The sequence below is a fragment of the Hydractinia symbiolongicarpus genome, chromosome 11, assembly GCF_029227915.1.
Source record: "Hydractinia symbiolongicarpus strain clone_291-10 chromosome 11, HSymV2.1, whole genome shotgun sequence".
Taxonomy (NCBI): Eukaryota; Metazoa; Cnidaria; class Hydrozoa; order Anthoathecata; family Hydractiniidae; genus Hydractinia; species Hydractinia symbiolongicarpus.
In genome coordinates, this window is record NC_079885.1 from 18,698,513 (window position 1) to 18,718,958 (window position 20,446).

General features: G+C 48.4%; 31 non-coding genes across 31 annotated transcripts; all 31 read left to right on the forward strand.

The window, feature by feature from the left end:
- Positions 1–252: 252 nt before the first annotated feature.
- Positions 253–373, forward strand: LOC130619523 (U5 spliceosomal RNA). The gene has a single exon (XR_008980263.1). It is a non-coding gene; the product is annotated as a U5 spliceosomal RNA (small nuclear RNA).
- Positions 374–919: 546 nt separating this feature from the next.
- Positions 920–1,040, forward strand: LOC130619524 (U5 spliceosomal RNA). Its single transcript, XR_008980264.1, has one exon. It is a non-coding gene; the product is annotated as a U5 spliceosomal RNA (small nuclear RNA).
- A 547-nt stretch (positions 1,041–1,587) lies between these two features.
- LOC130619526 (U5 spliceosomal RNA) lies at positions 1,588–1,708 on the forward strand. The gene has a single exon (XR_008980266.1). It is a non-coding gene; the product is annotated as a U5 spliceosomal RNA (small nuclear RNA).
- A 548-nt stretch (positions 1,709–2,256) lies between these two features.
- Positions 2,257–2,377, forward strand: LOC130619527 (U5 spliceosomal RNA). The gene has a single exon (XR_008980267.1). It is a non-coding gene; the product is annotated as a U5 spliceosomal RNA (small nuclear RNA).
- Positions 2,378–2,924: 547 nt separating this feature from the next.
- LOC130619915 (U5 spliceosomal RNA) lies at positions 2,925–3,045 on the forward strand. The gene has a single exon (XR_008980651.1). It is a non-coding gene; the product is annotated as a U5 spliceosomal RNA (small nuclear RNA).
- Positions 3,046–3,591: 546 nt separating this feature from the next.
- On the forward strand, positions 3,592–3,712 carry LOC130619529 (U5 spliceosomal RNA). The gene has a single exon (XR_008980268.1). It is a non-coding gene; the product is annotated as a U5 spliceosomal RNA (small nuclear RNA).
- A 548-nt stretch (positions 3,713–4,260) lies between these two features.
- Positions 4,261–4,381, forward strand: LOC130619530 (U5 spliceosomal RNA). The gene has a single exon (XR_008980269.1). It is a non-coding gene; the product is annotated as a U5 spliceosomal RNA (small nuclear RNA).
- A 546-nt stretch (positions 4,382–4,927) lies between these two features.
- LOC130619531 (U5 spliceosomal RNA) lies at positions 4,928–5,048 on the forward strand. Its single transcript, XR_008980270.1, has one exon. It is a non-coding gene; the product is annotated as a U5 spliceosomal RNA (small nuclear RNA).
- A 547-nt stretch (positions 5,049–5,595) lies between these two features.
- Positions 5,596–5,716, forward strand: LOC130619688 (U5 spliceosomal RNA). The gene has a single exon (XR_008980427.1). It is a non-coding gene; the product is annotated as a U5 spliceosomal RNA (small nuclear RNA).
- A 546-nt stretch (positions 5,717–6,262) lies between these two features.
- On the forward strand, positions 6,263–6,383 carry LOC130619689 (U5 spliceosomal RNA). Its single transcript, XR_008980428.1, has one exon. It is a non-coding gene; the product is annotated as a U5 spliceosomal RNA (small nuclear RNA).
- Positions 6,384–6,929: 546 nt separating this feature from the next.
- LOC130619532 (U5 spliceosomal RNA) lies at positions 6,930–7,050 on the forward strand. Its single transcript, XR_008980271.1, has one exon. It is a non-coding gene; the product is annotated as a U5 spliceosomal RNA (small nuclear RNA).
- Positions 7,051–7,597: 547 nt separating this feature from the next.
- Positions 7,598–7,718, forward strand: LOC130619690 (U5 spliceosomal RNA). Its single transcript, XR_008980429.1, has one exon. It is a non-coding gene; the product is annotated as a U5 spliceosomal RNA (small nuclear RNA).
- Positions 7,719–8,264: 546 nt separating this feature from the next.
- LOC130619807 (U5 spliceosomal RNA) lies at positions 8,265–8,385 on the forward strand. The gene has a single exon (XR_008980545.1). It is a non-coding gene; the product is annotated as a U5 spliceosomal RNA (small nuclear RNA).
- A 546-nt stretch (positions 8,386–8,931) lies between these two features.
- On the forward strand, positions 8,932–9,052 carry LOC130619960 (U5 spliceosomal RNA). Its single transcript, XR_008980696.1, has one exon. It is a non-coding gene; the product is annotated as a U5 spliceosomal RNA (small nuclear RNA).
- Positions 9,053–9,599: 547 nt separating this feature from the next.
- Positions 9,600–9,720, forward strand: LOC130619533 (U5 spliceosomal RNA). The gene has a single exon (XR_008980273.1). It is a non-coding gene; the product is annotated as a U5 spliceosomal RNA (small nuclear RNA).
- Positions 9,721–10,266: 546 nt separating this feature from the next.
- Positions 10,267–10,387, forward strand: LOC130619534 (U5 spliceosomal RNA). Its single transcript, XR_008980274.1, has one exon. It is a non-coding gene; the product is annotated as a U5 spliceosomal RNA (small nuclear RNA).
- A 546-nt stretch (positions 10,388–10,933) lies between these two features.
- Positions 10,934–11,054, forward strand: LOC130619535 (U5 spliceosomal RNA). Its single transcript, XR_008980275.1, has one exon. It is a non-coding gene; the product is annotated as a U5 spliceosomal RNA (small nuclear RNA).
- Positions 11,055–11,600: 546 nt separating this feature from the next.
- On the forward strand, positions 11,601–11,721 carry LOC130619873 (U5 spliceosomal RNA). The gene has a single exon (XR_008980609.1). It is a non-coding gene; the product is annotated as a U5 spliceosomal RNA (small nuclear RNA).
- Positions 11,722–12,268: 547 nt separating this feature from the next.
- Positions 12,269–12,390, forward strand: LOC130619715 (U5 spliceosomal RNA). Its single transcript, XR_008980454.1, has one exon. It is a non-coding gene; the product is annotated as a U5 spliceosomal RNA (small nuclear RNA).
- A 546-nt stretch (positions 12,391–12,936) lies between these two features.
- On the forward strand, positions 12,937–13,057 carry LOC130619824 (U5 spliceosomal RNA). Its single transcript, XR_008980563.1, has one exon. It is a non-coding gene; the product is annotated as a U5 spliceosomal RNA (small nuclear RNA).
- Positions 13,058–13,604: 547 nt separating this feature from the next.
- LOC130619926 (U5 spliceosomal RNA) lies at positions 13,605–13,725 on the forward strand. The gene has a single exon (XR_008980662.1). It is a non-coding gene; the product is annotated as a U5 spliceosomal RNA (small nuclear RNA).
- Positions 13,726–14,271: 546 nt separating this feature from the next.
- Positions 14,272–14,392, forward strand: LOC130619536 (U5 spliceosomal RNA). The gene has a single exon (XR_008980276.1). It is a non-coding gene; the product is annotated as a U5 spliceosomal RNA (small nuclear RNA).
- Positions 14,393–14,938: 546 nt separating this feature from the next.
- LOC130619874 (U5 spliceosomal RNA) lies at positions 14,939–15,059 on the forward strand. The gene has a single exon (XR_008980610.1). It is a non-coding gene; the product is annotated as a U5 spliceosomal RNA (small nuclear RNA).
- A 547-nt stretch (positions 15,060–15,606) lies between these two features.
- On the forward strand, positions 15,607–15,728 carry LOC130619717 (U5 spliceosomal RNA). Its single transcript, XR_008980455.1, has one exon. It is a non-coding gene; the product is annotated as a U5 spliceosomal RNA (small nuclear RNA).
- A 546-nt stretch (positions 15,729–16,274) lies between these two features.
- On the forward strand, positions 16,275–16,395 carry LOC130619825 (U5 spliceosomal RNA). The gene has a single exon (XR_008980564.1). It is a non-coding gene; the product is annotated as a U5 spliceosomal RNA (small nuclear RNA).
- Positions 16,396–16,942: 547 nt separating this feature from the next.
- Positions 16,943–17,063, forward strand: LOC130619927 (U5 spliceosomal RNA). Its single transcript, XR_008980663.1, has one exon. It is a non-coding gene; the product is annotated as a U5 spliceosomal RNA (small nuclear RNA).
- Positions 17,064–17,606: 543 nt separating this feature from the next.
- Positions 17,607–17,727, forward strand: LOC130619538 (U5 spliceosomal RNA). The gene has a single exon (XR_008980278.1). It is a non-coding gene; the product is annotated as a U5 spliceosomal RNA (small nuclear RNA).
- A 543-nt stretch (positions 17,728–18,270) lies between these two features.
- On the forward strand, positions 18,271–18,391 carry LOC130619540 (U5 spliceosomal RNA). The gene has a single exon (XR_008980279.1). It is a non-coding gene; the product is annotated as a U5 spliceosomal RNA (small nuclear RNA).
- Positions 18,392–18,933: 542 nt separating this feature from the next.
- On the forward strand, positions 18,934–19,054 carry LOC130619907 (U5 spliceosomal RNA). The gene has a single exon (XR_008980643.1). It is a non-coding gene; the product is annotated as a U5 spliceosomal RNA (small nuclear RNA).
- Positions 19,055–19,597: 543 nt separating this feature from the next.
- On the forward strand, positions 19,598–19,718 carry LOC130619957 (U5 spliceosomal RNA). Its single transcript, XR_008980694.1, has one exon. It is a non-coding gene; the product is annotated as a U5 spliceosomal RNA (small nuclear RNA).
- A 543-nt stretch (positions 19,719–20,261) lies between these two features.
- Positions 20,262–20,382, forward strand: LOC130619908 (U5 spliceosomal RNA). Its single transcript, XR_008980645.1, has one exon. It is a non-coding gene; the product is annotated as a U5 spliceosomal RNA (small nuclear RNA).
- The last annotated feature ends 64 nt before the right edge of the window (positions 20,383–20,446 follow it).

The window sequence follows — 20,446 nt, forward strand, 5'->3', positions numbered from 1 at the left end:
AAGCCACTAGTACGACGTATTGTCTACAGGGACCACACTCTCCGAGACAGCGAACGCAACTTCCTAGTGATTCACGCGAACGCACTGAACTAGGTGATGTAGATCAGAAAGGTGAAAGTCCTTGTGTCAAGTCTACACCTCACGATGCAGCACCTTTTAAGCGTCCTCTACGAACGGACACACTGGCAAGCGGCACACCACAAGCAAAGGTTAAGTCGGCTCGAAGGCACAACAGGTCGCGCCGACTTACGACAACTCTGGGCTTTCTTCAGTTCACGCACAAATCTTTCGCCTTTTACTAAAGATTTCCGTGGAGAAGGCCAAAACGATGAGTATATAGACGATTTTTCTACTGTCTCGCTTCGGCGGGACGATCACTAGTCTAAATGAAAAAACGTGCAGGAGGCCATACGCGGGCCTATCTCTCATCTCGCTCACAGAGACTTGGTAAGCACGGTCCACTCAATGGCTTTCCAAATGCGAAGAGTGAAGGCCGCAGACGGCAGGGGTTGAGCCAAGGGCCTTTCGGCCGTATCCCGCTCACAAGTTTTTTTTTTTTTAGCAGAATAATACATACGAGCTAATCAAAATCGGCTCGAGGAAAGAAATAAAGTTCAGAGACAACCAAAGGAGTCGAACTGCAGTAGAAACAAACTAGATGTAACGCAAGCCACTAGTACGACGTATTGTCTACAGGGACCACACTCTCCGAGACAGCGAACGCAACTTCCTAGTGATTCACGCGAACGCACTGAACTGGGTGATGTAGATCAGAAAGGTGAAAGTCCTTGTGTCAAGTCTACACCTCACGATGCAGCACCTTTTAAGCGTCCTCTACGAACGGACACACTGGCAAGCGGCACACCACAAGCAAAGGTTAAGTCGGCTCGAAGGCACAACAGGTCGCGCCGACTTACGACAACTCTGGGCTTTCTTCAGTTCACGCACAAATCTTTCGCCTTTTACTAAAGATTTCCGTGGAGAAGGCCAAAACGATGAGTATATAGACGATTTTTCTACTGTCTCGCTTCGGCGGGACGATCACTAGTCTAAATGAAAAAACGTGCAGGAGGCCATACGCGGGCCTATCTCTCATCTCGCTCACAGAGACTTGGTAAGCACGGTCCAATCAATGGCTTTCCAAATGCGAAGAGTGAAGGCCGCAGACGGCAGGGGTTGAGCCAAGGGCCTTTCGGCCGTATCCCGCTCACAAGTTTTTTTTTTTTTTTAGCAGAATAATACATACGAGCTAATCAAAATCGGCTCGAGGAAAGAAATAAAGTTCAGAGACAACCAAAGGAGTCGAACTGCAGTAGAAACAAACTAGATGTAACGCAAGCCACTAGTACGACGTTTGCCTACAGGGACCACACTCTCCGAGACAGCGAACGCAACTTCCTAGTGATTCACGCGAACGCACTCAACTAGGTGATGTAGATCAGAAAGGTGAAAGTCCTTGTGTCAAGTCTACACCTCACGATGCAGCACCTTTTAAGCGTCCTCTACGAACGGACACACTGGCAAGCGGCACACCACAAGCAAAGGTTAAGTCGGCTCGAAGGCACAACAGGTCGCGCCGACTTACGACAACTCTGGGCTTTCTTCAGTTCACGCACAAATCTTTCGCCTTTTACTAAAGATTTCCGTGGAGAAGGCCAAAACGATGAGTATATAGACGATTTTTCTACTGTCTCGCTTCGGCGGGACGATCACTAGTCTAAATGAAAAAACGTGCAGGAGGCCATACGCGGGCCTATCTCTCATCTCGCTCACAGAGACTTGGTAAGCACGGTCCAATCAATGGCTTTCCAAATGCGAAGAGTGAAGGCCGCAGACGGCAGGGGTTGAGCCAAGGGCCTTTCGGCCGTATCCCGCTCACAAGTTTTTTTTTTTTTTTAGCAGAATAATACATACGAGCTAATCAAAATCGGCTCGAGGAAAGAAATAAAGTTCAGAGACAACCAAAGGAGTCGAACTGCAGTAGAAACAAACTAGATGTAACGCAAGCCACTAGTACGACGTATTGCCTACAGGGACCACACTCTCCGAGACAGCGAACGCAACTTCCTAGTGATTCACGCGAACGCACTCAACTAGGTGATGTAGATCAGAAAGGTGAAAGTCCTTGTGTCAAGTCTACACCTCACGATGCAGCACCTTTTAAGCGTCCTCTACGAACGGACACACTGGCAAGCGGCACACCACAAGCAAAGGTTAAGTCGGCTCGAAGGCACAACAGGTCGCGCCGACTTACGACAACTCTGGGCTTTCTTCAGTTCACGCACAAATCTTTCGCCTTTTACTAAAGATTTCCGTGGAGAAGGCCAAAACGATGAGTATATAGACGATTTTTCTACTGTCTCGCTTCGGCGGGACGATCACTAGTCTAAATGAAAAAACGTGCAGGAGGCCATACGCGGGCCTATCTCTCATCTCGCTCACAGAGACTTGGTAAGCACGGTCCACTCAATGGCTTTCCAAATGCGAAGAGTGAAGGCCGCAGACGGCAGGGGTTGAGCCAAGGGCCTTTCGGCCGTATCCCGCTCACAAGTTTTTTTTTTTTTTAGCAGAATAATACATACAAGCTAATCAAAATCGGCTCGAGGAAAGAAATAAAGTTCAGAGACAACCAAAGGAGTCGAACTGCAGTAGAAACAAACTAGATGTAACGCAAGCCACTAGTACGACGTATTGTCTACAGGGACCACACTCTCCGAGACAGCGAACGCAACTTCCTAGTGATTCACGCGAACGCACTGAACTAGGTGATGTAGATCAGAAAGGTGAAAGTCCTTGTGTCAAGTCTACACCTCACGATGCAGCACCTTTTAAGCGTCCTCTACGAACGGACACACTGGCAAGCGGCACACCACAAGCAAAGGTTAAGTCGGCTCGAAGGCACAACAGGTCGCGCCGACTTACGACAACTCTGGGCTTTCTTCAGTTCACGCACAACTCTTTCGCCTTTTACTAAAGATTTCCGTGGAGAAGGCCAAAACGATGAGTATATAGACGATTTTTCTACTGTCTCGCTTCGGCGGGACGATCACTAGTCTAAATGAAAAAACGTGCAGGAGGCCATACGCGGGCCTATCTCTCATCTCGCTCACAGAGACTTGGTAAGCACGGTCCACTCAATGGCTTTCCAAATGCGAAGAGTGAAGGCCGCAGACGGCAGGGGTTGAGCCAAGGGCCTTTCGGCCGTATCCCGCTCACAAGTTTTTTTTTTTTTAGCAGAATAATACATACGAGCTAATCAAAATCGGCTCGAGGAAAGAAATAAAGTTCAGAGACAACCAAAGGAGTCGAACTGCAGTAGAAACAAACTAGATGTAACGCAAGCCACTAGTACGACGTATTGTCTACAGGGACCACACTCTCCGAGACAGCGAACGCAACTTCCTAGTGATTCACGCGAACGCACTGAACTGGGTGATGTAGATCAGAAAGGTGAAAGTCCTTGTGTCAAGTCTACACCTCACGATGCAGCACCTTTTAAGCGTCCTCTACGAACGGACAAACTGGCAAGCGGCACACCACAAGCAAAGGTTAAGTCGGCTCGAAGGCACAACAGGTCGCGCTGACTTACAACAACTCTGGGCTTTCTTCAGTTCACGCACAAATCTTTCGCCTTTTACTAAAGATTTCCGTGGAGAAGGCCAAAACGATGAGTATATAGACGATTTTTCTACTGTCTCGCTTCGGCGGGACGATCACTAGTCTAAATGAAAAAACGTGCAGGAGGCCATACGCGGGCCTATCTCTCATCTCGCTCACAGAGACTTGGTAAGCACGGTCCACTCAATGGCTTTCCAAATGCGAAGAGTGAAGGCCGCAGACGGCAGGGGTTGAGCCAAGGGCCTTTCGGCCGTATCCCGCTCACAAGTTTTTTTTTTTTTTTAGCAGAATAATACATACGAGCTAATCAAAATCGGCTCGAGGAAAGAAATAACGTTCAGAGACAACCAAAGGAGTCGAACTGCAGTAGAAACAAACTAGATGTAACGCAAGCCACTAGTACGACGTATTGCCTACAGGGACCACACTCTCCGAGACAGCGAACGCAACTTCCTAGTGATTCACGCGAACGCACTGAACTAGGTGATGTAGATCAGAAAGGTGAAAGTCCATGTGTCAAGTCTACACCTCACGATGCAGCACCTTTTAAGCGTCCTCTGCGAACGGACACACTGGCAAGCGGCACACCACAAGCAAAGGTTAAGTCGGCTCGAAGGCACAACAGGTCGCGCCGACTTACGACAACTCTGGGCTTTCTTCAGTTCACGCACAAATCTTTCGCCTTTTACTAAAGATTTCCGTGGAGAAGGCCAAAACGATGAGTATATAGACGATTTTTCTACTGTCTCGCTTCGGCGGGACGATCACTAGTCTAAATGAAAAAACGTGCAGGAGGCCATACGCGGGCCTATCTCTCATCTCGCTCACAGAGACTTGGTAAGCACGGTCCACTCAATGGCTTTCCAAATGCGAAGAGTGAAGGCCGCAGACGGCAGGGGTTGAGCCAAGGGCCTTTCGGCCGTATCCCGCTCACAAGTTTTTTTTTTTTTAGCAGAATAATACATACGAGCTAATCAAAATCGGCTCGAGGAAAGAAATAAAGTTCAGAGACAACCAAAGGAGTCGAACTGCAGTAGAAACAAACTAGATGTAACGCAAGCCACTAGTACGACGTATTGCCTACAGGGACCACACTCTCCGAGACAGCGAACGCAACTTCCTAGTGATTCACGCGAACGCACTGAACTAGGTGATGTAGATCAGAAAGGTGAAAGTCCTTGTGTCAAGTCTATACCTCACGATGCAGCACCTTTTAAGCGTCCTCTACGAACGGACACACTGGCAAGCGGCACACCACAAGCAAAGGTTAAGTCGGCTCGAAGGCACAACAGGTCGCGCCGACTTACGACAACTCTGGGCTTTCTTCAGTTCACGCACAAATCTTTCGCCTTTTACTAAAGATTTCCGTGGAGAAGGCCAAAACGATGAGTATATAGACGATTTTTCTACTGTCTCGCTTCGGCGGGACGATCACTAGTCTAAATGAAAAAACGTGCAGGAGGCCATACGCGGGCCTATCTCTCATCTCGCTCACAGAGACTTGGTAAGCACGGTCCACTCAATGGCTTTCCAAATGCGAAGAGTGAAGGCCGCAGACGGCAGGGGTTGAGCCAAGGGCCTTTCGGCCGTATTCCGCTCACAAGTTTTTTTTTTTTTTAGCAGAATAATACATACGAGCTAATCAAAATCGGCTCGAGGAAAGAAATAAAGTTCAGAGACAACCAAAGGAGTCGAACTGCAGTAGAAACAAACTAGATGTAACGCAAGCCACTAGTACGACGTATTGCCTACAGGGACCACACTCTCCGAGACAGCGAACGCAACTTCCTAGTGATTCACGCGAACGCACTGAACTAGGTGATGTAGATCAGAAAGGTGAAAGTCCTTGTGTCAAGTCTACACCTCACGATGCAGCACCTTTTAAGCGTCCTCTACGAACGGACACACTGGCAAGCGGCACACCACAAGCAAAGGTTAAGTCGGCTCGAAGGCACAACAGGTCGCGCCGACTTACGACAACTCTGGGTTTTCTTCAGTTCACGCACAAATCTTTCGCCTTTTACTAAAGATTTCCGTGGAGAAGGCCAAAACGATGAGTATATAGACGATTTTTCTACTGTCTCGCTTCGGCGGGACGATCACTAGTCTAAATGAAAAAACGTGCAGGAGGCCATACGCGGGCCTATCTCTCATCTCGCTCACAGAGACTTGGTAAGCACGGTCCACTCAATGGCTTTCCAAATGCGAAGAGTGAAGGCCGCAGACGGCAGGGGTTTAGCCAAGGGCCTTTCGGCCGTATCCCGCTCACAAGTTTTTTTTTTTTTAGCAGAATAATACATACGAGCTAATCAAAATCGGCTCGAGGAAAGAAATAAAGTTCAGAGACAACCAAAGGAGTCGAACTGCAGTAGAAACAAACTAGATGTAACGCAAGCCACTAGTACGACGTATTGTCTACAGGGACCACACTCTCCGAGACAGCGAACGCAACTTCCTAGTGATTCACGCGAACGCACTGAACTAGGTGATGTAGATCAGAAAGGTGAAAGTCCTTGTGTCAAGTCTACACCTCACGGTGCAGCACCTTTTAAGCGTCCTCTACGAACGGACACACTGGCAAGCGGCACACCACAAGCAAAGGTTAAGTCGGCTCGAAGGCACAACAGGTCGCGCCGACTTACGACAACTCTGGGTTTTCTTCAGTTCACGCACAAATCTTTCGCCTTTTACTAAAGATTTCCGTGGAGAAGGCCAAAACGATGAGTATATAGACGATTTTTCTACTGTCTCGCTTCGGCGGGACGATCACTAGTCTAAATGAAAAAACGTGCAGGAGGCCATACGCGGGCCTATCTCTCATCTCGCTCACAGAGACTTGGTAAGCACGGTCCACTCAATGGCTTTCCAAATGCGAAGAGTGAAGGCCGCAGACGGCAGGGGTTGAGCCAAGGGCCTTTCGGCCGTATCCCGCTCACAAGTTTTTTTTTTTTTAGCTGAATAATACATACGAGCTAATCAAAATCGGCTCGAGGAAAGAAATAAAGTTCAGAGACAACCAAAGGAGTCGAACTGCAGTAGAAACAAACTAGATGTAACGCAAGCCACTAGTACAACGTATTGCCTACAGGGACCACACTCTCCGAGACAGCGAACGCAACTTCCTAGTGATTCACGCGAACGCACTGAACTAGGTGATGTAGATCAGAAAGGTGAAAGTTCTTGTGTCAAGTCTACACCTCACGATGCAGCACCTTTTAAGCGTCCTCTAGGAACGGACACACTGGCAAGCGGCACACCACAAGCAAAGGTTAAGTCGGCTCGAAGGCACAACAGGTCGCGCCGACTTACGACAACTCTGGGCTTTCTTCAGTTCACGCACAAATCTTTCGCCTTTTACTAAAGATTTCCGTGGAGAAGGCCAAAACGATGAGTATATAGACGATTTTTCTACTGTCTCGCTTCGGCGGGACGATCACTAGTCTAAATGAAAAAACGTGCAGGAGGCCATACGCGGGCCTATCTCTCATCTCGCTCACAGAGACTTGGTAAGCACGGTCCACTCAATGGCTTTCCAAATGCGAAGAGTGAAGGCCGCAGACGGCAGGGGTTGAGCCAAGGGCCTTTCGGCCGTATCCCGCTCACAAGTTTTTTTTTTTTTTAGCAGAATAATACATACGAGCTAATCAAAATCGGCTCGAGGAAAGAAATAAAGTTCAGAGACAACCAAAGGAGTCGAACTGCAGTAGAAACAAACTAGATGTAACGCAAGCCACTAGTACGACGTATTGCCTACAGGGACCACACTCTCCGAGACAGCGAACGCAACTTCCTAGTGATTCACGCGAACGCACTCAACTAGGTGATGTAGATCAGAAAGGTGAAAGTCCTTGTGTCAAGTCTACACCTCACGGTGCAGCACCTTTTAAGCGTCCTCTACGAACGGACACACTGGCAAGCGGCACACCACAAGCAAAGGTTAAGTCGGCTCGAAGGCACAACAGGTCGCGCCGACTTACGACAACTCTGGGTTTTCTTCAGTTCACGCACAAATCTTTCGCCTTTTACTAAAGATTTCCGTGGAGAAGGCCAAAACGATGAGTATATAGACGATTTTTCTACTGTCTCGCTTCGGCGGGACGATCACTAGTCTAAATGAAAAAACGTGCAGGAGGCCATACGCGGGTCTATCTCTCATCTCGCTCACAGAGACTTGGTAAGCACGGTCCACTCAATGGCTTTCCAAATGCGAAGAGTGAAGGCCGCAGACGGCAGGGGTTGAGCCAAGGGCCTTTCGGCCGTATCCCGCTCACAAGTTTTTTTTTTTTTAGCTGAATAATACATACGAGCTAATCAAAATCGGCTCGAGGAAAGAAATAAAGTTCAGAGACAACCAAAGGAGTCGAACTGCAGTAGAAACAAACTAGATGTAACGCAAGCCACTAGTACGACGTATTGCCTACAGGGACCACACTCTCCGAGACAGCGAACGCAACTTCCTAGTGATTCACGCGAACGCACTGAACTAGGTGATGTAGATCAGAAAGGTGAAAGTCCTTGTGTCAAGTCTACACCTCACGATGCAGCACCTTTTAAGCGTCCTCTACGAACGGACACACTGGCAAGCGGAACACCACAAGCAAAGGTTAAGTCGGCTCGAAGGCACAACAGGTCGCGCCGACTTACGACAACTCTGGGCTTTCTTCAGTTCACGCACAAATCTTTCGCCTTTTACTAAAGATTTCCGTGGAGAAGGCCAAAACGATGCGTATATAGACGATTTTTCTACTGTCTCGCTTCGGCGGGACGATCACTAGTCTAAATGAAAAAACGTGCAGGAGGCCATACGCGGGCCTATCTCTCATCTCGCTCACAGAGACTTGGTAAGCACGGTCCACTCAATGGCTTTCCAAATGCGAAGAGTGAAGGCCGCAGACGGCAGGGGTTGAGCCAAGGGCCTTTCGGCCGTATCCCGCTCACAAGTTTTTTTTTTTTTAGCAGAATAATACATACGAGCTAATCAAAATCGGCTCGAGGAAAGAAATAAAGTTCAGAGACAACCAAAGGAGTCGAACTGCAGTAGAAACAAACTAGATGTAACGCAAGCTACTAGTACGACGTATTGCCTACAGGGACCACACTCTCCGAGACAGCGAACGCAACTTCCTAGTGATTCACGCGAACGCACTGAACTAGGTGATGTAGATCAGAAAGGTGAAAGTCCTTGTGTCAAGTCTACACCTCACGATGCAGCACCTTTTAAGCGTCCTCTACGAACAGACACACTGGCAAGCGGAACACCACAAGCAAAGGTTAAGTCGGCTCGAAGGCACAACAGGTCGCGCCGAGTTACGACAACTCTGGGCTTTCTTCAGTTCACGCACAAATCTTTCGGCTTTTATTAAAGATTTCCGTGGAGAAGGCCAAAACGATGAGTATATAGACGATTTTTCTACTGTCTCGCTTCGGCGGGACGATCACTAGTCTAAATGAAAAAACGTGCAGGAGGCCATACGCGGGCCTATCTCTCATCTCGCTCACAGAGACTTGGTAAGCACGGTCCACTCAATGGCTTTCCAAATGCGAAGAGTGAAGGCCGCAGACGGCAGGGGTTGCGCCAAGGGCCTTTCGGCCGTATCCCGCTCACAAGTTTTTTTTTTTTTTAGCAGAATAATACATACGAGCTAATCAAAATCGGCTCGAGGAAAGAAATAAAGTTCAGAGACAACCAAAGGAGTCGAACTGCAGTAGAAACAAACTAGATGTAACGCAAGCCACTAGTACGACGTATTGCCTACAGGGACCACACTCTCCGAGACAGCGAACGCAACTTCCTAGTGATTCACGCAAACGCACTGAACTAGGTGATGTAGATCAGAAAGGTGAAAGTCCTTGTGTCAAGTCTACACCTCACGATGCAGCACCTTTTAAGCGTCCTCTACGAACGGACACACTGGCAAGCGGCACACCACAAGCAAAGGTTAAGTCGGCTCGAAGGCACAACAGGTCGCGCCGACTTACGTCAACTCTGGGCTTTCTTCAGTTCACGCACAAATCTTTCGCCTTTTACTAAAGATTTCCGTGGAGAAGGCCAAAACGATGAGTATATAGACGATTTTTCTACTGTCTCGCTTCGGCGGGACGATCACTAGTGTAAATGAAAAAACGTGCAGGAGGCCATACGCGGGCCTATCTCTCATCTCGCTCACAGAGATTTGGTAAGCACGGTCCACTCAATGGCTTTCCAAATGCGAAGAGTGAAGGCCGCAGACGGCAGGGGTTGAGCCAAGGGCCTTTCGGCCGTATCCCGCTCACAAGTTTTTTTTTTTTTAGCAGAATAATACATACGAGCTAATCAAAATCGGCTCGAGGAAAGAAATAAAGTTCAGAGACAACCAAAGGAGTCGAACTGCAGTAGAAACAAACTAGATGTAACGCAAGCCACTAGTAGGACGTATTGCCTACAGGGACCACACTCTCCGAGACAGCGAACGCAACTTCCTAGTGATTCACGCGAACGCACTGAACTAGGTGATGTAGATCAGAAAGGTGAAAGTCCTTGTGTCAAGTCTACACCTCACGATGCAGCACCTTTTAAGCGTCCTCTACGAACGGACACACTGGCAAGCGGCACACCACAAGCAAAGGTTAAGTCGGCTCGAAGGCACAACAGGTCGCGCCGACTTACGACAACTCTGGGCTTTCTTCAGTTCACGCACAAATCTTTCGCCTTTTACTAAAGATTTCCGTGGAGAAGGCCAAAACGATGAGTATATAGACGATTTTTCTACTGTCTCGCTTCGGCGGGACGATCACTAGTCTAAATGAAAAAACGTGCAGGAGGCCATACGCGGGCCTATCTCTCATCTCGCTCAAAGAGACTTGGTAAGCACGGTCCACTCAATGGCTTTCCAAATGCGAAGAGTGAAGGCCGCAGACGGCAGGGGTTGAGCCAAGGGCCTTTCGGCCGTATCCCGCTCACAAGTTTTTTTTTTTTTAGCAGAATAATACATACGAGCTAATCAAAATCGGCTCGAGGAAAGAAATAAAGTTCAGAGACAACCAAAGGAGTCGAACTGCAGTAGAAACAAACTAGATGTAACGCAAGCCACTAGTACGACGTATTGCCTACAGGGACCACACTCTCCGAGACAGCGAACGCAACTTCCTAGTGATTCACGCGAACGCACTGAACTAGGTGATGTAGATCAGAAAGGTGAAAGTCCTTGTGTCAAGTCTACACCTCACGATGCAGCACCTTTTAAGCGTCCTCTACGAACGGACACACTGGCAAGCGGCACACCACAAGCAAAGGTTAAGTCGGCTCGAAGGCACAACAGGTCGCGCCGACTTACGACAACTCTGGGCTTTCTTCAGTTCACGCACAAATCTTTCGCCTTTTACTAAAGATTTCCGTGGAGAAGGCCAAAACGATGAGTATATAGACGATTTTTCTACTGTCTCGCTTCGGCGGGACGATCACTAGTCTAAATGAAAAAACGTGCAGGAGGCCATACGCGGGCCTATCTCTCATCTCGCTCAAAGAGACTTGGTAAGCACGGTCCACTCAATGGCTTTCCAAATGCGAAGAGTGAAGGCCGCAGACGGCTGGGGTTGAGCCAAGGGCCTTTCGGCCGTATCCCGCACACAAGTTTTTTTTTTTTTAGCAGAATAATACATACGAGCTAATCAAAATCGGCTCGAGGAAAGAAATAAAGTTCAGAGACAACCAAAGGAGTCGAACTGCAGTAGAAACAAACTAGATGTAACGCAAGCCACTAGTACGACGTATTGCCTACAGGGACCACACTCTCCGAGACAGCGAACGCAACTTCCTAGTGATTCACGCGAACGCACTGAACTAGGTGATGTAGATCAGAAAGGTGAAAGTCCGTGTGTCAAGTCTACACCTCACGATGCAGCACCTTTTAAGCGTCCTCTACGAACGGACACACTGGCAAGCGGCACACCACAAGCAAAGGTTAAGTCGGTTCGAAGGCACAACAGGTCGCGCCGACTTACGACAACTCTGGGCTTTCTTCCATTCACGCACAAATCTTTCGCCTTTTACTAAAGATTTCCGTGGAGAAGGCCAAAACGATGAGTATATAGACGATTTTTCTACTGTCTCGCTTCGGCGGGACGATCACTAGTCTAAATGAAAAAACGTGCAGGAGGCCATACGCGGGCCTATCTCTCATCTCGCTCACAGAGACTTGGTAAGCACGGTCCACTCAATGGCTTTCCAAATGCGAAGAGTGAAGGCCGCAGACGGCAGGGGTTGAGCCAAGGGCCCTTCGGCCGTATCCCGCTCACAAGTTTTTTTTTTTTTTAGCAGAATAATACATACGAGCTAATCAAAATCGGCTCGAGGAAAGAAACAAAGTTCAGAGACAACCAAAGGAGTCGAACTGCAGTAGAAACAAACTAGATGTAACGCAAGCCACTAGTACGACGTATTGCCTACAGGGACCACACTCTCCGAGACTGCGAACGCAACTTCCTAGTGATTCACGCGAACGCACTGAACTAGGTGATGTAGATCAGAAAGGTGAAAGTCCTTGTGTCAAGTCTACACCTCACGATGCAGCACCTTTTAAGCGTCCTCTACGAACGGACACACTGGCAAGCGGCACACCACAAGCAAAGGTTAAGTCGGCTCGAAGGCACAACAGGTCGCGCCGACTTACGACAACTCTGGGCTTTCTTCAGTTCACGCACAAATCTTTCGCCTTTTACTAAAGATTTCCGTGGAGAAGGCCAAAACGATGAGTATATAGACGATTTTTCTATTGTCTCACTTCGGCGGGACGATCACTAGTCTAATTGAAAAAACGTGCAGGAGGCCATACGCGGGCCTATCTCTCATCTCGCTCACAGAGACTTGGTAAGCACGGTCCACTCAATGGCTTTCCAAATGCGAAGAGTGAAGGCCGCAGACGGCAGGGGTTGAGCCAAGGGCCTTTCGGCCGTATCCCGCTCACAAGTTTTTTTTTTTTTTAGCAGAATAATACATACGAGCTAATTAAAATCGGCTCGAGGAAAGAAATAAAGTTCAGAGACAACCAAAGGAGTCGAACTGCAGTTGAAACAAACTAGATGTAAGGCAAGCCACTAGTACGACGTATTGCCTACAGGGACCACACTCTCCGAGACAGCGAACGCAACTTCCTAGTGATTCACGCGAACGCACTGAACTAGGTGATGTAGATCAGAAAGGTGAAAGTCCTTGTGTCAAGTCTACACCTCACGATGCAGCACCTTTTAAGCGTCCTCTACGAACGGACACACTGGCAAGCGGCACACCACAAGCAAAGGTTAAGTCGGCTCGAAGGCACAACAGGTCGCGCCGACTTACGACAACTCTGGGCTTTCTTCAGTTCACGCACAAATCTTTCGCCTTTTACTAAAGATTTCCATGGAGAAGGCCAAAACGATGAGTATATAGACGATTTTTCTACTGTCTCGCTTCGACGGGACGATCACTAGTCTAAATAAAAAAACGTGCAGGAGGCCATACGCGGGCCTATCTCTCATCTCGCTCACAGAGACTTGGTAAGCACGGTCCACTCAATGGCTTTCCAAATGCGAAGAGTGAAGGCCGCAGACGGCAGGGGTTGAGCCAAGGGCCTTTCGGCCGTATCTCGCTCACAAGTTTTTTTTTTTTTTAGCAGAATAATACATACGAGCTAATCAAAATCGGCTCGAGGAAAGAAATAAAGTTCAGAGACAACCAAAGGAGTCGAACTGCAGTAGAAACAAACTAGATGTAACGCAAGCCACTAGTACGACGTATTGCCTACAGGGACCACACTCTCCGAGACAGCGAACGCAACTTCCTAGTGATTCACGCGAACGCACTGAACTACGTGATGTAGATCAGAAAGGTGAAAGTCCTTGTGTCAAGTCTACACCTCACGATGCAGCACCTTTTAAGCGTCCTCTACGAACGGACACACTGGCAAGCGGCACACCACAAGCAAAGGTTAAGTCGGCTCGAAGGCACAACAGGACGCGCCGACTTACGACAACTCTGGGCATTCTTCAGTTCACGCAGAAATCTTTCGCCTTTTACAAAAGATTTCCGTGGAGAAGGCCAAAACGATGAGTATATAGACGATTTTTCTACTGTCTCGCTTCGGCGGGACGATCACTAGTCTAAATGAAAAAACGTGCAGGAGGCCATACGCGGGCCTATCTCTCATCTCGCTCACAGAGACTTGGTAAGCACGGTCCACTCAATGGCTTTCCAAATGCGAAGAGTGAAGGCCGCAGACGGCAGGGGTTGAGCCAAGGGCCTTTCGGCCGTATCCCGCTCACAAGTTTTTTTTTTTTTAGCAGAATAATACATACGAGCTAATCAAAATCGGCTCGAGGAAAGAAATAAAGTTCAGAGACAACCAAAGGAGTCGAACTGCAGTAGAAACAAACTAGATGTAACGCAAGCCACTAGTACGACGTATTGCCTACAGGGACCACACTCTCCGAGACAGCGAACGCAACTTCCTAGTGATTCACGCGAACGCACTGAACTAGGTGATGTAGATCAGAAAGGTGAAAGTCCTTGTGTCAAGTCTACACCTCACGATGCAGCACCTTTTAAGCGTCCTCTACGAACGGACACACTGGCAAGCGGCACACCACAAGCAAAGGTTAAGTCGGCTCGAAGGCACAACAGGTCGCGCCGACTTACGACAACTCTGGGCTTTCTTCAGTTCACGCACAAATCTTTCGCCTTTTACTAAAGATTTCCGTGGAGAAGGCCAAAACGATGAGTATATAGACGATTTTTCTACTGTCTCGCTTCGGCGGGACGATCACTAGTCTAAATGAAAAAACGTGCAGGAGGCCATACGCGGGCCTATCTCTCATCTCGCTCAAAGAGACTTGGTAAGCACGGTCCACTCAATGGCTTTCCAAATGCGAAGAGTGAAGGCCGCAGACGGCTGGGGTTGAGCCAAGGGCCTTTCGGCCGTATCCCGCACACAAGTTTTTTTTTTTTTAGCAGAATAATACATACGAGCTAATCAAAATCGGCTCGAGGAAAGAAATAAAGTTCAGAGACAACCAAAGGAGTCGAACTGCAGTAGAAACAAACTAGATGTAACGCAAGCCACTAGTACGACGTATTGCCTACAGGGACCACACTCTCCGAGACAGCGAACGCAACTTCCTAGTGATTCACGCGAACGCACTGAACTAGGTGATGTAGATCAGAAAGGTGAAAGTCCGTGTGTCAAGTCTACACCTCACGATGCAGCACCTTTTAAGCGTCCTCTACGAACGGACACACTGGCAAGCGGCACACCACAAGCAAAGGTTAAGTCGGTTCGAAGGCACAACAGGTCGCGCCGACTTACGACAACTCTGGGCTTTCTTCCATTCACGCACAAATCTTTCGCCTTTTACTAAAGATTTCCGTGGAGAAGGCCAAAACGATGAGTATATAGACGATTTTTCTACTGTCTCGCTTCGGCGGGACGATCACTAGTCTAAATGAAAAAACGTGCAGGAGGCCATACGCGGGCCTATCTCTCATCTCGCTCACAGAGACTTGGTAAGCACGGTCCACTCAATGGCTTTCCAAATGCGAAGAGTGAAGGCCGCAGACGGCAGGGGTTGAGCCAAGGGCCCTTCGGCCGTATCCCGCTCACAAGTTTTTTTTTTTTTTAGCAGAATAATACATACGAGCTAATCAAAATCGGCTCGAGGAAAGAAACAAAGTTCAGAGACAACCAAAGGAGTCGAACTGCAGTAGAAACAAACTAGATGTAACGCAAGCCACTAGTACGACGTATTGCCTACAGGGACCACACTCTCCGAGACTGCGAACGCAACTTCCTAGTGATTCACGCGAACGCACTGAACTAGGTGATGTAGATCAGAAAGGTGAAAGTCCTTGTGTCAAGTCTACACCTCACGATGCAGCACCTTTTAAGCGTCCTCTACGAACGGACACACTGGCAAGCGGCACACCACAAGCAAAGGTTAAGTCGGCTCGAAGGCACAACAGGTCGCGCCGACTTACGACAACTCTGGGCTTTCTTCAGTTCACGCACAAATCTTTCGCCTTTTACTAAAGATTTCCGTGGAGAAGGCCAAAACGATGAGTATATAGACGATTTTTCTATTGTCTCACTTCGGCGGGACGATCACTAGTCTAATTGAAAAAACGTGCAGGAGGCCATACGCGGGCCTATCTCTCATCTCGCTCACAGAGACTTGGTAAGCACGGTCCACTCAATGGCTTTCCAAATGCGAAGAGTGAAGGCCGCAGACGGCAGGGGTTGAGCCAAGGGCCTTTCGGCCGTATCCCGCTCACAAGTTTTTTTTTTTTTTAGCAGAATAATACATACGAGCTAATTAAAATCGGCTCGAGGAAAGAAATAAAGTTCAGAGACAACCAAAGGAGTCGAACTGCAGTTGAAACAAACTAGATGTAAGGCAAGCCACTAGTACGACGTATTGCCTACAGGGACCACACTCTCCGAGACAGCGAACGCAACTTCCTAGTGATTCACGCGAACGCACTGAACTAGGTGATGTAGATCAGAAAGGTGAAAGTCCTTGTGTCAAGTCTACACCTCACGATGCAGCACCTTTTAAGCGTCCTCTACGAACGGACACACTGGCAAGCGGCACACCACAAGCAAAGGTTAAGTCGGCTCGAAGGCACAACAGGTCGCGCCGACTTACGACAACTCTGGGCTTTCTTCAGTTCACGCACAAATCTTTCGCCTTTTACTAAAGATTTCCATGGAGAAGGCCAAAACGATGAGTATATAGACGATTTTTCTACTGTCTCGCTTCGACGGGACGATCACTAGTCTAAATAAAAAAACGTGCAGGAGGCCATACGCGGGCCTATCTCTCATCTCGCTCACAGAGACTTGGTAAGCACGGTCCACTCAATGGCTTTCCAAATGCGAAGAGTGAAGGCCGCAGACGGCAGGGGTTGAGCCAAGGGCCTTTCGGCCGTATCTCGCTCACAAGTTTTTTTTTTTTTTAGCAGAATAATACATACGAGCTAATCAAAATCGGCTCGAGGAAAGAAATAAAGTTCAGAGACAACCAAAGGAGTCGAACTGCAGTAGAAACAAACTAGATGTAACGCAAGCCACTAGTACGACGTATTGCCTACAGGGACCACACTCTCCGAGACAGCGAACGCAACTTCCTAGTGATTCACGCGAACGCACTGAACTACGTGATGTAGATCAGAAAGGTGAAAGTCCTTGTGTCAAGTCTACACCTCACGATGCAGCACCTTTTAAGCGTCCTCTACGAACGGACACACTGGCAAGCGGCACACCACAAGCAAAGGTTAAGTCGGCTCGAAGGCACAACAGGACGCGCCGACTTACGACAACTCTGGGCATTCTTCAGTTCACGCAGAAATCTTTCGCCTTTTACAAAAGATTTCCGTGGAGAAGGCCAAAACGATGAGTATATAGACGATTTTTCTACTGTCTCGCTTCGGCGGGACGATCACTAGTCTAAATGAAAAAACGTGCAGGAGGCCATACGCGGGCCTATCTCTCATCTCGCTCACAGAGACTTGGTAAGCACGGTCCACTCAATGGCTTTCCAAATGCGAAGGATGAAGGCCGCAGACGGCAGGGGTTGAGCCAAGGGCCTTTCGGCCGTATCCCGCTCACAAGTTTTTTTTTTAGCAGAATAATACATACGAGCTAATCAAAATCGGCTCGAGGAAAGAAATAAAGTTCAGAGACAACCAAAGGAGTCGAACTGCAGTAGAAACAAACTAGATGTAACGCAAGCCACTAGTACGACGTATTGCCTACAGGGACCACACTCTCCGAGACAGCGAACGCAACTTCCTAGTGATTCACGCGAACGCACTGAACTAGGTGATGTAGATCAGAAAGGTGAAAGTCCTTGTGTCAAGTCTACACCTCACGATGCAGCACCTTTTAAGCGTCCTCTACGAACGGAAACACTGGCAAGCGGCACACCACAAGCAAAGGTTTAGTCGGCTCGAAGGCACAACAGGTCGCGCCGACTTACGACAACTCTGGGCTTTCTTCAGTTCACGCACAAATCTTTCGCCTTTTACTAAAGATTTCCGTGGAGAAGGCCAAAACGATGAGTATATAGACGATTTTTCTACTGTCTCGCTTCGGCGGGACGATCACTAGTCTAAATAAAAAAACGTGCAGGAGGCCATACGCGGGCCTATCTCTCATCTCGCTCACAGAGACTTGGTAAGCACGGTCCACTCAATGGCTTTCCAAATGCGAAGAGTGAAGGCCGCAGACGGCAGGGGTTGAGCCAAGGGCCTTTCAGCCGTAACCCGCTCACAAGTTTTTTTTTTAGCAGAATAATACATACGAGCTAATCAAAATCGGCTCGAGGAAAGAAATGAAGTTCAGAGACAACCAAAGGAGTCGAACTGCAGTAGAAACAAACTAGATGTAACGCAAGCCACTAGTACGACGTATTGCCTACAGGGACCACACTCTCCGAGACAGTGAATGCAACTTCCTAGTGATTCACGCAAACGCACTGAACTAGGTGATGTAGATCAGAAAGGTGAAAGTCCTTGTGTCAAGTCTACACCTCACGATGCAGCACCTTTTAAGCGTCCTCTACGAACGGACACACTGGCAAGCGGCACACCACAAGCAAAGGTTAAGTCGGCTCGAAGGCACAACAGGTCGCGCCGACTTACGACAACTCTGGGCTTTCTTCAGTTCACGCACAAATCTTTCGCCTTTTACTAAAGATTTCCGTGGAGAAGGCCAAAACGATGAGTATATAGACGATTTTTCTACTGTCTCGCTTCGGCGGGACGATCATTAGTCTAAATGAAAAAACGTGCAGGAGGCCATACGCGGACCTATCTCTCATCTCGCTCACAGAGACTTGGTAAGCACGGTCCACTCAATGGCTTTCCAAATGCGAAGAGTGAAGGCCGCAGACGGCAGGGGTTGAGCCAAGGGCCTTTCGGCCGTATCCCGCTTACAAGTTTTTTTTTAGCAGAATAATACATACGAGCTAATCAAAATCGGCTCGAGGAAAGAAATAAAGTTCAGAGACAACCAAAGGAGTCGAACTGCAGTAGAAACAAACTAGATGTAACGCAAGCCACTAGTACGACGTATTGCCTACAGGGACCACACTCTCCGAGACAGCGAACGCAACTTCCTAGTGATTCACGCGAACGCACTGAACTAGGTGATGTAGATCAGGAAGGTGAAAGTCCTTGTGTCAAGTCTACACCTCACGATGCAGCACCTTTTAAGCGTCCTCTACGAACGGACACACTGGCAAGCGGCACACCACAAGCAAAGGTTAAGTCGGCTCGAAGGCACAACAGGTCGCGCCGACTTACGACAACTCTGGGCATTCTTCAGTTCACGCACAAATCTTTCGCCTTTTACAAAAGATTTCCGTGGAGAAGGCCAAAACGATGAGTATATAGACGATTTTTCTACTGTCTCGCTTCGGCGGGACGATCACTAGTCTAAATGAAAAAACGTGCAGGAGGCCATACGCGGGCCTATCTCTCATCTCGCTCACAGACACTTGGTAAGCACGGTCCACTCAATGGCTTTCCAAATGCGAAGAATGAAGGCCGCAGACGGCAGGGGTTGAGCCAAGGGCCTTTCGGCCGTATCCCGCTCACAAGTTTTTTTTTTAGCAGAATAATACATACGAGCTAATCAAAATCGGCTCGAGGAAAGAAATAAAGTTCAGAGACAACCAAAGGAGTCGAACTGCAGTAGAAACAAACTAGATGTAACGCAAGCCACTAGTACGACGTATTGCCTACAGGGACCACACTCTCCGAGACAGCGAACGCAACTTCCTAGTGATTCACGCGAACGCACTGAACTAGGTGATGTAGATCAGAAAGGTGAAAGTCCTTGTGTCAAGTCTACACCTCACGATGAAGCACCTTTTAAGCGTCCTCTACGAACGGACACACTGGCAAGCGGCACACCACAAGCAAAGGTTAAGTCGGCTCGAAGGCACAACAGGTCGCGCCGACTTACGACAACTGTGGGCTTTCTTCAGTTCACGCACAAATCTTTCGCCTTTTACTAAAGATTTCCGTGGAGAAGGCCAAAACGATGAGTATATAGACGACTTTGCTACTGTCTCGCTTCGGCGGGACGATCACTAGTCTAAATGAAAAAACGTGCAGGAGGCCATACGCGGGCCTATCTCTCATCTCGCTCAGAGAGACTTTGTAAGCACGGTCCACTCAATGGCTTTCCAAATGCGAAGAGTGAAGGCCGCAGACGACAGGGGTTGAGCCAAGGGCCTTTCGGCCGTATCCCGCTCACAAGTTTTTTTTTTAGCAGAATAATACATACGAGCTAATCAAAATCGGCTCGAGGAAAGAAATAAAGTTCAGAGACAACCAAAGGAGTCGAACTGCAGTAGAAACAAACTAGATGTAACGCAAGCCACTAGTACGACGTATTGCCTACAGGGACCACACTCTCCGAGACAGCGAACGCAACTTCCTAGTGATTCACGCGAACGCACTGAACTAGGTGATGTAGATCAGAAAGGTGAAAGTCCTTGTGTCAAGTCTACACCTCACGATGCAGCACCTTTTAAGCGTCCTCTACGAACGGACACACTGGCAAGCGGCACACCACAAGCAAAGGTTAAGTCGGCTCGAGGGCACAACAGGTCGCGCCGACTTACGACAACTCTGGGCATTCTTCAGTTCACGCACAAATCTTTCGCCTTTTACAAAAGATTTCCGTGGAGAAGGCCAAAACGATGAGTATATAGACGATTTTTCTACTGTCTCGCTTCGGCGGGACGATCACTAGTCTAAATGAAAAAACGTGCAGGAGGCCATACGCGGGCCTATCTCTCATCTCGCTCA